Here is a 13,090-nt window from a genome sequence, read left to right as displayed (position 1 = left end):
TCCAGCACTGGTGAAACACGGGGAAACAAAACAGAGTCAGAATCAGTTTAATTATCACTGACATACGTTGTGAAATCTGTCGTTTTAGTGCATAAAATATACTATAAATTACAATATAATAGATATATACACGTGAGGATGTGTTCATGGGGTCATGCACCGTCCAGAAACCCGATGGCAGAGGGGAAGAAGCTTTGCTCTTCCTAAAACGGTGAGTCACTTCAAACACACACCGTACCAAAAGGGAAATATCCTGGTTGTGGGGGGTCCTTAATGATGGATGCTGCCTTTTGGGTCATCACTTTTTGAAGATGTCCTCGATGCTGGGAGGGGGGGGCGGTGCCCACGAGGGAGGCTGGCTGAGTTTACAGCCCCCAGCAGCTTCTCCGATCCTGTACGGAGGTCCTTCCACGCGAGATGGTGCTGCAGTCAGCCTGCTCCCCGCGGTACACCTGCAGAAACTGTAGAAAGCTCCGAATTACTATGCAGCAAATTATAAAAATCATTTTGAAATTCTAAATATGATAGATTCTAACATATGCTTCCACTGCTCATTAACTCGCTCAATTTCCACCCGTACGTTTAAGGAGCTACTTTTCGCCAGTGTAGATATTTTGGTATATTCGCCGAAGAGGTGCTGTGAATCAAGGAAATCATTGCTTATTAGTCACCTGCTGAGTGGTCATACAAATGCGAGTTAGTGACAAGGAGCATTCAGATAGTTATTGCTACCTCTGGATCACATCACTTCCTGCACTCCAATCAGTCCGATGAACTACTTCTCATCACGTGGATTAAAAATCATTTCAAAATTCAAAGCTCAAAGTAAATTTATTATCCAAGACCTTATATATCACCAAATACTACCATTTCGTTTTCTTGTGGGCATTCACTGTGAAAACAGAAGTACAAAGTGAAAAACTACACCCAAAAACTGACAAACTATACAAATACAAAAAATAAACGAGTAATAAATGATGTAATAAGTAAGTAAATGCATAATACGGAGAAAGTGAGCGGTAGCATCCTTGAAAGTGAGTCCATAGGTTGTGGAATCGGTTTAGTGTTGAGGTGAGTGAAGTTATCCATACTGGTTCAGGAGCCTGATGGTTGAAGAGTAGTAACTATTCCTGAACCTGGTGGTGTGGGACCTAAGGCTCCTGTACCTCCTTCCCAATGGCAGCAACAAGAAGCCAGCACGGGTTAATTAAATGCAGGCTCACAGTCTAGACCTTCACTGTCTAATTCAGTCGAGCACAGTGTCACCAATATTAGGCAGCAACCAAAAGGTAGAATGACAGTCAATTCAATGTATAGTCACATCCTGACAATTTTATAATGTCTTTGGACTAAAATTCATCTTTGGACTGAATTTCCATCCAATTCAATGGGTTGTTCCACCTTCAATATTCTTTAATATGTTTTTCCTCATTGGCTGGAACATTGACTTTTGATTTCAACGCTCAGATTTCAGGAAAAAGAGAGCAGGAAGGGGGATGATGCTCATGATTCCACTTACATCAATGGTGCTGAGGTTGAGAGACTAGGGAGCTTCAAGTTCCTAGGGGTGAACATCACAATAGCCTGTTGTGGCCAACCACAACGATGTCTCGGTCCTCACTAATTTTTATCAATGTACCATAGATAACATCCAGTCCATAGGTATCTTGGCTTGGTATGGCAAATGCTCTGCCTGTGATCACCGGTACCCGCAGAGAGCTGGGGACACAGCTCAGTGCATCATGGAAAGTGGCCTGCAGCCCATGAACTCCCATAAACATGCAGCGTAATTAAAGACCCCACCCACGCTGGACATTCTTTCTACTCTCCCATCCAGCAGAAGATGCAAATATCTGAAAGTACATACCACCAGGCTCAAGGCCAGGCCTTCTCTGCTGTTGCAAGACTATTACTTCCCTACTATGAAGAACTCTTGACCTCACAATCTACCATTTTGTGACCTTTCACCTTACTGTCTACCTGCGATGCACTTTCTCTGTACTGTAACACGTTACATGAACCCTGTTATTGCTCTGTCTGCTACTACCTCAAGGCACTGTTTAATCAATTGATCTGATTGGCCAGGATGCAAATGGTTTTCACGGTACCTCAGTACATGTGACAATAATAAGCCAATTTATACATTTTCGTGTCCCCCTTTTCACTTATACCGTTTCAAGACACGGTTTGGCCCAGTGTTTCTTGGATCTCTTGGGAAGTAGATGGGTGGGAGGTTTGATCAGCCGTGCAGTTTCTACTTTCACACCCCGCTTCATACGTCTCTTCCAGGGCTGAGGTTTTTAGAGTTTCCACTGGAGTTTCTGTAGCTCTGGGTTTTTATGGATTGGGGTTTCACAGCCTTTCACCGCCAGGCTTCGGACCATCTGTGGTGGAGTTCATTGTATGCAATAGGTATATTTTATTCCAGATTGACCTCATATTGGAATGGTTATATGATCTTAAGTACAAAGAAGTACTTTGAAGTGACAATACATTCAAGTTTATGATTTTACTTAAATTATCTATGGCCAATAGCTGTCAGCAACCAGCATTGGAAAGTAAAAGTTCACATCACAGAGTTTGTTAAATATTTGTGGACATCTTTTTCTTAAAGTCAGTGGTAACCCTATTATACTGCCACTGATTGTAGAATTGGAGCCAATGGTCAGTAACATAAAATAACCCCAACCAACTAAGGGCATATTTTCAAAGTGTATATTTCCTGTTCCTTTCCTCCTTGAAAGTTCACAGTGTTATAACATAATAGCATTACTTCACAAAATCATAATCAGGTTTAATATCATCAGCATATGTCATGAAATTTGTTGTCTTTGTGGCAGCGGTATATTGCAATACATAATAACAGGAAAAAAACAAATTACTATATATTATATATATATAAATTAGTTAAATTAAATAAGTAGTGCAAAAATAAAATTAAGCAAAATTAGTGAGGTAGTGTTCATGGGTTCACTGTCCATTCAGAAATTGGATGGCTGATGGTAATAAACTGTTCCAGAATTGTTGGTTGTTGACTGTGTGCCTTCAGGCTCCTGTACCACCTTCCTGATTGTAGCAACGCGGACAGAGCATGTTGTGGGTGATTGGAGTCCTTAATGATGGATGCCGACTTTTTGAGACATCAGTCCTTGAAGATGTCCTGGATATACAGACACTACTGCCCATGATGGAGCTGACTAAGTTTACAAATCTCTGCAGCTTATTTCGATCCTGTGCAGTAGGCCCCCACCCCCATACCAGATGGTGATGCGTCCAGTGAGAATGCTGTCCACAGTACATCTGTAGAAATTTGCGAGTGTCTTTGGTGACATACCAAATCTCTTCAAACTCCTGAGATATAACGGCTGCCGTCTTCTTTGTAAATTCAGTGATATGTTGAGCCTAGGAGAGATATTGACACCCAGGAAATTGTTCACTGTTTCCACTTCTGATCCCTCTATTATCCCTGGCCTTACCATTTCTGAAGTCCGCAATCGGTTCCTGGGTCTGACTGACATTGAGTACAAGGTTTTTGTTGTGACACCACTCAACTAGCTGATATACTGTATCTCACTCCTGTACGCCCCCTTTTGTCACCATCTGAAATTGTGTAGAGAGAGTAGAGCAGTGGGCTAAGCACACATCCCTGAGGTGTGCCTATGTTGATTTTCAACGAGGTGGAGATGTTGTTTCCAATCCGCACAGATTGTGATCTTTCAGTGAGGAGGTCAAGGATCCAGTTGCCGCAGGATATACAGAGACCCGGGTTTTGGAGCTTTCCAATCAGCAATGTCACAATATGAGATAAATTTTAAGGGTGATGAGTATGAAGCAGAATATTGCCAAGACTAAAGAGAGTAGGAGAGAACTTGAGATGAGAAAAACAAGAAAAGAATGTTCTATGTATCAAATGCAAAAGAATAATGGGGGCCCTTGAGATGGCTACGATGAGGATAAGGTAATCATGCTCTTTATGGATCATGAGTTTGCACAAACGTCCGGAAGAGGATAAAAGGATCTTTTGTCAAGGTTCAGCCCAAGTAGCTGCATTATAGAGGATTCCCTGGTCTACAGGTTGCTCTCAGGGATGGATACTGAGGCAGATACCTGGTGTTGCTGGGAAATCATCTACTCCATAAAAGAGGCACTTTGGTCTAGAGGATAAAACAGTAAAGCACAGGAACAGGAGCTTTAGCCCAAGATGTCTGTGCCAATGATGCCAAATTACACTGGACCTATCCGTGTGCATGTGATCCCCATCCGTCCATTCCATATGCCTGCCTAAGTGTCTCTTAAACACCACTATGGTATCCACATCCCTGGTACCATGTTTCCAGCAACAACCACACTCTGCATTAAAAAAAAACTTACCCCATACATCTTTAAACATCCTCCCCTCAACCTAAAGCCATACCCTCTAATATTTGACATTCCTATACTAGGAAAAAAACTCTGACCATCTAACCTATCCACTCCTCTCAGAATTTTACAAACTTCTTTGAAACATTGTGGTCTTCCAGTACAACAGACTATCTGTAACTGAATGTGAACAACTAGAGTATTCTAGACGACAGGATACATGCTGAAGCAACCATAAGGCCTTGAAGAGAAGGACAGTAATAGAAACATAGAAACATGGAAAACCTACAGCACAATACAGGCCCTTCAGCCCACAAAGTTGTGCCAAACATGTCCCAACCTTAGAAATTACTAGGCTTACCTATAGCGCTCAGTTTTTCTAAGCTCCTATCCAAAAGTCTCTTAAAAGACCCTATCGTATCCGCCTCCACCATCGTTGCCTGCAGCCCATTCCATACACTCATCACTCTCTGGGTAAAAAACTTACCTCTGACATCTCCTCTGTTCATACTCGCCAGCACCTTAAACCAGTAAGGTTAATGTAAGGTTATGCCATGACGAGGTACTGAGGAGCTGGATTCAGTGTAGCAACACTACAGATAATAGAGGGTGTATGGCTCAAAGAGAGGCATTGGTGTTGCATACATAACTTAATGATGCTACGAATTTATAGACTGGATAACACCAGGAATATTTGAAAGCATTGACATAAAGACCATGCAGATTTTTGTTATATGTTTTTATGAAGTTTGTTTTATAGTTTAAAAAGCTAAAAAAAAAAATGGTGGATTTCCTCAGAATTGAGATTAGGACTAGAGAAAATACTATCTTCAATCTTTTCCCTGTCCGTTTGACCCTCATCATCATCATCATTACGTGCTGTGTCGTATGGCATAGGTGATCTTCGTCTCAACACCATGATTATTCTTGACAAATTTTTCTACAGAACTGGTTTGACGTTGCCTTCTTCTGGGCAGTGTCTTTACAAGACAAGTGACCTCAGTCATTATCCATATTCTTCAGAGATTGTCTGCCTAATGTCAATGATTGCATAACCAGGGCTTGTAATATGCGCCAGCTGCTCATACGGCCATCCACCATCTGCTCCCATGGCTTCACATGACCCTGATCAGAAGGGCTAAGCAGGAGCTACACCTTGCCCAAGGGTGATCTACAGACTGGAGGAGGAAAGGAGCACCTTACACTTCATTTTGTAGAAATGTATCTCCACCCAGCCTCCCACTTGACCCTAATCACACTAAAATGGTGACCACCTAGATTTCTCTCATGGCTTACAAGCTGGTATTATCAGTTCCCTCTTTCTCAGGTACAAATCTAACAGCAGGATAGTTGGATTGAGAGGGATAGTAAATCAGCCACGGTGGAATGATGGAACAGATTCAATGGGCCACATGGCTTAATGTCTTCTGGTCTTATGATTGTCTGTCCTTTCTTGTTCAGCTGTATCGATGTATGGTTTGAATGATGATTAAACTTGATTTGATTTGATCATTGAAGAATGTCCCATATTTTGTTCATATTTTCCTTGTTTATTTCATATTTGCTGCAACCTGCTGTTTCCTTTACTGCTGTGTTTATGTACATAGATCAATTACTTGTGCTTTTGTGCTTTCACCTATCACATCTTATTATAGAATCACACAGAATCCATTCAGCCGTAAGCACCCAGTACCAAATCCCACACTGTTGGGGTGCAGTTTCTCGTCTTTCAAATTCTCTCTATTTTAGGCACCTCCACCTCACTTCTTCTTAGAAATCTCTGTCCTACTGCATACAATCACGGACTAACCAGCCTTTCCAAACCAAGCTAGAGAATCCTTTGGAATTATTCGTGTAAATTATTCAAATGCCTTAGCATGTTTGCTCAAGTGCAGTGATATGAATTGAACATAGAACTCTAATTTTATGAAGGTTTATCATAATTTATCCCCCTAGCTTTTACGCACAACTTGTAAAACAAGTTGAAAAATAAAGTACCATGTCAAAGTGCAAAGTAGATTTATTATCGAAGTACATCTACGTCACCATCTACAATACTGAGATTTATTTTCTTGTGGGCACACTCAACAAGCCCATGGAATAGTAACTATAACAGAATCAATGAATGGCCACAGACTAGGGCTTTCAACCAGAGTGCAGAAGACAACAAACTGTGCAAATGCAAAAAAGCAGAAACAATAACATAAATAAATAATCAATAAATATTAAGAACATAAGATGAAGAGTTAAACAATTATAAATAGTTAAAATAATCACACCTTACTGCTGAACCATTGTTAATATTTTGTAGAAACTGTTTTCATTTAAGTTCTTGCAAACCAATTAACTCATTAACACACTTCCACCTTCTCCCACTCTATTCTACAATTGATGTTTTGTTGGTTTCCTCTCCCTTTTTGAAATCTTCTCTCTTTGTTTTTTAATTTTCTGCAATGTCTACTTTTCTTTCATCCTGTCCCTGAAAAGTGATACAGTTGTAAGTGATTAGGTAATCTCAGTAATAATGCTGATGATTTGGCCAATAAACCTGTGAGCTTAGGCTCAAATCCTACCATGACACTTAAGAGATTGTTGAATTCATCCTTAAAAGTCTATGGATAAAAATAAATGCTTGCACCTGTAAAAAGTAATTACAAAGATATAAGCTTCCCTGCTAAATCCAGCAGTTTCATTCATCTCTTCTGTGGCAGCTAACCTGTTTATGATGCCCCATAGTAATGTGATTCATTCATAAGCACCTTTGCAAATAGCTTTACAACTGACTCAGTTGTATTGTTGCCATTCCAAATCCGCAATGGTTGAGCAAAGAATTCTTCTAGCTAGTAAAGCGCAGATCTTATAAGTATCGCAATTTCACTTCAAAAGCATTGGCCGACCTACATCTTCAGCTTCTGTTTCAGATAACCAGCATTTGCAGGAATTCTTATAGTGCTTGCATTTCACCAGTTTGACATCATTTTAATAACAATTGATTTTTACAGAGACTTGTCACTATTTAATTTCCCTCTACGAGTGATTGACATCAGGTGCTCCTTTCAAAAAGAAAAATAATTAAATATAGCGAAGACCATAAGATGTAGGAGCAGAATTAGGCCATTTGGTCCATCAAGTCTGTCCTGTGACTGATCCATTTCCCTCTCAGCCCCAACCTCCTGTCTTCTCCCTGTATTTCTTCATGCCCTGACTACTCAAGAATCTACCAACCTCTGCCTTAAATATACCCAGTGCCTGTGGCAACAAATTCCACAGATTCACCACTCTGATGGTAAAAAATTCCTCTTCATCTCTGCTTTAAATTGATGTTCCTCTATTCTGAGGCTGTGTCCTCTGGTCTTAGACTCCCCTACCATAGGAAACATCCAATCTACATCTGCTCTACTGAGGACTTTCAATATTCAATCTGTTTCAATGAGATCCCCTTCATTTTTCTGAATTCCAGTGAGTACAGACCCAGAGCCATGAAACACTCCTCATATGATAAACCTTTCTTTCAATCCTGGCATTGTTTTCTTGAACCACCTTTGAACCCTCTCCAATGTCAGCACATCGTTTCTTAGATAAGGGGCCCAAAACTGCTCAGGACTCACCAGTGCCTAATAAAGCCTCAGATTATTAAATAAACCTTGAGCAAGTAAAGGAAATGTTATATATTTTTTTTAACAGAATAGATCTGCTTATTCAGCATGCAGTCAGCAGCCCCCCCTAAGCAGCCATGTTGGTATCTATGGGACCCGGGAGCAAACAGTTCAGATTCCACACATGCTGAGCATCACACGTTAATCTGTGATCGTGATAGTGCCCCATAGATTCTATAATAAGCTATGGTTATATCAAATATCAGTAGTAAAGATTGAAGAATCACACTTACTTATCACACGTACATCAAAACATACTGTGCAATGAAATGCGTCATTTGTGTTAACAACCATCACACACGAGGGTGTGCTGGTGGCAGCCTGCAAGTGTGGCCATACATTCCAGTGACAATATAGCAGACCCACAGTGCTGATCAGAACAACACAAGAACAGAATGAAACAACAAAAAACAGCAACAGAGGGACAAGCCCCGCTCCTCTAACCTCAGGGCAGGCCATCTTCTTCGGCCTCCAGAGACCATCGGACTCTGGTTCAGATTTGGGCTCATGGACATCGGGCTACGACTTCCCCAGTGGATTTGTAGAAATCTGCAGACCTGGGGCTCCAGTCAAAAGGCCTCAACTTTCAGACTTCCCATTCAACTGTCAGGCCTCAATCCTCACCATTGAATCCAGGGTCCGCCAATCACTGAACACTAGGCCTCAAACAAAAGTAATAGTACGTATGCAAATATCAAAACTAATGTGTGGATTTCTGGCTAAATCCTTTATTTCAAAATATTTATCACTGTTTTCCAAAATTCATTGTAATGGAGATGTCTAAAGAAAATGAAAATGGATGCGCACATTAAGTTGTAGCATGTAGGAGAGAGTTTCCCTAATGTTTCTGTAACACTTTCCTTATTTCTCTTCTTCTACTGCTCTTTCTACTTTCATTTTCTTTTGTTACTCTGTTGTCTTTAATTTCTGTGCTTTTATTGTATTTTCTCTCCTCTTGTTCCATTTTATGTAGAAGGTAGTAAATATACAGTCCTGAGGAAGGGTTGAGTGGCGGGGTGGAGGTGTGTCTCTACCAAAGGAGGTGCAAGGCGCTCCATCCTCCACTAGCCTGCAGGTCACCCTTGGGCAAAGTGCAGCACCTGAGTCCCCCAGTCAGGGTCACGTGAAGCCATGGGAGCAGGTGGTGGATGGTCGTGTGACCAGCTGGTGCATATCACAAGTCCTGGTTATGCGACCACTGACACCAGGCAGACAATCTCTGAAGAGCATTGATAATGGCTGAGGTCACCCATCTTGTAAAGACACTGCCCAGAAGAAGATAATGGCAGCCCACTTCCTTAGAAAAATTTGCTAAGAACAATCATGATCAAGGAAAGACCGTGATCCCCTACATCATACAACACAGCACATTACAAATGAAGAAGGCTCTCGGCCTGAACAGTTTATTCATTCCCATAGATACTACTGGACTTGCTAGGTTGCTCCAGCATTGTGTGTGTGTGTGTGTATTGCTCTGGATTTCCAGCATCTGCAGAATCTCCTGTGTTCCTGCGATCTAAGGAGAGGACTGAGGTGGAGAGAACATTGAGCATCAGTTACCTCCCATCAGTCATTGCAGCCCACAAGCAGGTGGTGCAGTTGTGTAGTGGTTAGCGTAATGCTATCACAACGCCATGATCAGTGATCAAGGTGCTAATTCCCGCCACTGTCTGTAAGGAGTTTCAGTGGACTTCCTGTGGCTGTGTGGGTTTCCTCCAGGTGCTCCAGTTTCCTACCACATTCCAAAGATGTATGGGTCAGGGTTCGTATGGGCACGCTATGATGCCGCCAGAAACATGGCAACATATGCAGGTTGTCCCAGTACATATTCGGACGGTGTAGTTGATGCAAATGACACATTTCACTGTATTCTTCAATCTTTCAATATACATGTGAGAAATAAAGCTGATCTTTTTCTTTTAGATCACACCTACTGCTCACCTCTCCTCACTACTCCTCACCTCTCCTCACCACTCCTCACCTCTCCTCACTGGCTCTGCTGTCATCAGTTTCTCCACCTTCTTCATTATTGATCATCCATTCAAGATGGTGCCTGTGCATAATGCTCCTTTAGTCAACCTGGATAGATCAATAAACCATATATTTCACTTCCTTTATGCCTTTTACATTCTTTTTTCATCTTGGATGTGACTCTGGAACTGTTGGAGCTGTGATTTGCAGTTTGGACAGTGCCCTGCTGTGTCTGAGAGGATTCCAGGAGACAGAGGTGGCGAGCGGTGGGATCCTGTTGGACATAATTCTCTGTAACTTCCACTATCTTCAATGGGATCCCATCATCAAGCACATTTTTCCCTCCCCCTCTCCTTTCCCCTTTCCGCGGGTATCACTCCCTACGCAACTCATTCCTCCCCACTGATCTCCCTCCTGGCACTTACAAGCAGAACAAGTGCTACACCTGCCCCTACACCTCTTCCCTCACTACCAATCAGAGCCCCAAACAGTGTTTCCGGGGAGGAAGTGACACTTTACCTGTGAGTCTGTTGGGGTCATCTACTGTATCGGATGTTGCTTTGTGGCTCCCTGAATATCAGTGAGACCCGACATAGATTGGGAGACCACTTCGCTGAACACCTATGCTCCCTACGCCAGAAAAAGCGGATCTACAGGTAGCCGCCCATTTCAATTCCACTTCCCTTTCCTATTCCGACGTGTCAATCTATGGCCTCCTCTACTGCCATGTTGAGGCCACATTCAGGGTGGCGGATCAACACCTTATATTCCATCCAGGTTGCCTCCAACCTGATGGCATGAACATCAATTTCTCAAACTTCAATAATTACCTTCTACCCTTTCACCATTCCCCATTCCCTCTCTCACTTTATCTCCTTATCTACCCATCCCCTCCCTCTGCTGCTCCTCCTCCGTCCCTTTCTTCCATGATCTTCTACCCTCTCCTATCAGATTCCCCCTCCTCTAGTCCTTTATCTCTTTCACCAATTTCCCAGCTCTTTACTTCACCCCCTCCCACACTCAAGCTTTTATCTATCACCTGACCCCTTATGCTTCTTCCCCCCCTCTCCTCACCTTCTTGTTCTGACTTGTTTTTCTAGCCTTGATGAAGGGTATTGGTCTGAAACATCGGCTGTTTATCCATTTCCATAGATGCTGCCTGACCTGCTGAGTTCCTCCAGCATTTTGTGTTTGTTGCTTTGGATTTCTAATACCTGTAGATTTTCTTGACCTTGTCTTCATGGGAGGTGGATTCTTGTTCATACACTTTAATAAATCTCTCTCCCCTGCCCATTATGCCACTGGTGTTTAGGGCAGCAGTGAAGGCCCTCCAGCTCTGGCAGAGTTCAGGGCTTCCTTCACCAGTGGAGTAACTCGGTTCTCACTCCTGTCAGCCATGCCAGTTCCAGGTGGAGACCATCACACTCAGATGTAGAAGGATTCTCTATTGCTGTTTCCATGACAATTTTGTTTCACTAGTCTGGGTGGTTAGCCCTGAGCTGAGGCCTCGAATATGGAGGACGAGTGAACCACTCACAGTCTGGCCTCTAACCTTTGAACAGTTTGGCATGGGTAACCCTACCAAGAACCAAAGCAAAACTAGTTCTCAGCCAACTTGGCACTCTGGATCACTGAGGCACGCAGACTTCTAAACCATGCCAAGATTGTGGTCCTCTTGAAGCTGTTGGTCTGTATCTTATTGATCAGTCTGGTTTTAACCATAAATGATTTAGTGAGCCATTTATATAACATGCTTTATAAATCAATGCTTATCAGCCAGAAAGAGCAGCACCACCTCAGGATCCTGAAAAGAGTGTCAGGAAATTCCAAACTCATATAAACTTTGATCTGCTCCCCTGCTCACAGCTAGAACCTCTGAATCTACACCTCATTTGCAGCAAGCTGATATTCCTCCTTCCCAAAATCCAGGCCACCCTCTTCTGCATGATTCCGGCACTCTGAGTTTCAAAATCCCACACTCACTCTGTGAGAAACCCAAAACAGAATGCTGGATGAACTCAGCCGGTCAGGCAGCATCGATGCAGGGAAATAGAAAAACGCTTGACCCACTTCATCCTAGTCAAAGTTTATTATCAGAGCACATATACGTCATGATATGCAACGCTGAGATACATTTTCCTGCGGGCATACTCAGCAAATCATAGACCATAAGAAACAGGAAGAGAATTAGGCCATTTGGCCCGTCGAGTCTGCCCCACCATTTAATCATGGCTGATCCTTTTTGCCCCTCCTCAGCCCCATTCCCCAGATACAGAGTCCTTAAGAATCCAAAAGAGATCATCAGCTGTGACAGCATCTCAATAGATAGGAATATTTATCCTTTTTTGTTGAAGAGCCTGATGGTTGAGGGATAGTCACTGTTCATGAACTTGATGGTGTGAGTCCTGACGTGCTTGTACCTTCTATCTGATGGCAGCAGGTATACAGACAGACAGACAGACAGACTTTATTGATCCCGAGGGAAATTGGGTTTCGTTACAGCTGCACCAACCAAGAATAGTGTAGAAATATAACAATATAAAACCATAAATAATTAAATAATAATAAGTTAATCATGCCAAGTGGAAATAAGTCCAGGACCAGCCTATTGGCTCAGGGTGTCTGACACTCCGAGGAAGGAGCTGTAAAGTTTGATGGCCACAGGTAGGAATGATTTCCTATGATGCTCAGTGTTACATCTCAGTGGAATGAGTCTCTGGCTGAACATACTCCTGTGCCTAACCAGTACATTATGGAGTGGATGGGAGTCATTGTCCAAGATGGCATGCAACTTGGACAGCATCCTCTTTTCAGACACCACCGTTAGAGAGTCCAGTTCCACCCCCACAACATCACTGGCTTTACGAATGAGTTTGTTGATTCTGTTGGTGTCTGCTACCCTCAGCCTGCTGCCCCAGCATACAACAGTAAACATGATAGCACTGGCCACCACAGCCTCGTAGGACATCCTCAGCATCGTCCGACAAATGTTAAAGGACCTCAGTCTGCTCAGGAATTTACCTTCAACTTACCAGTTTCTCATAAGCTTGGTCCTCAGAGTTGTAACTCAAATCTCCCACTCTAAGGGCTCCAGTCTATAAGGT

The sequence above is a fragment of the Hemitrygon akajei genome, chromosome 9 (genome assembly GCF_048418815.1).
Source record: "Hemitrygon akajei chromosome 9, sHemAka1.3, whole genome shotgun sequence".
NCBI classification, from domain to species: Eukaryota; Metazoa; Chordata; class Chondrichthyes; order Myliobatiformes; family Dasyatidae; genus Hemitrygon; species Hemitrygon akajei.
Note: the sequence above shows the minus strand (reverse complement) of the source record.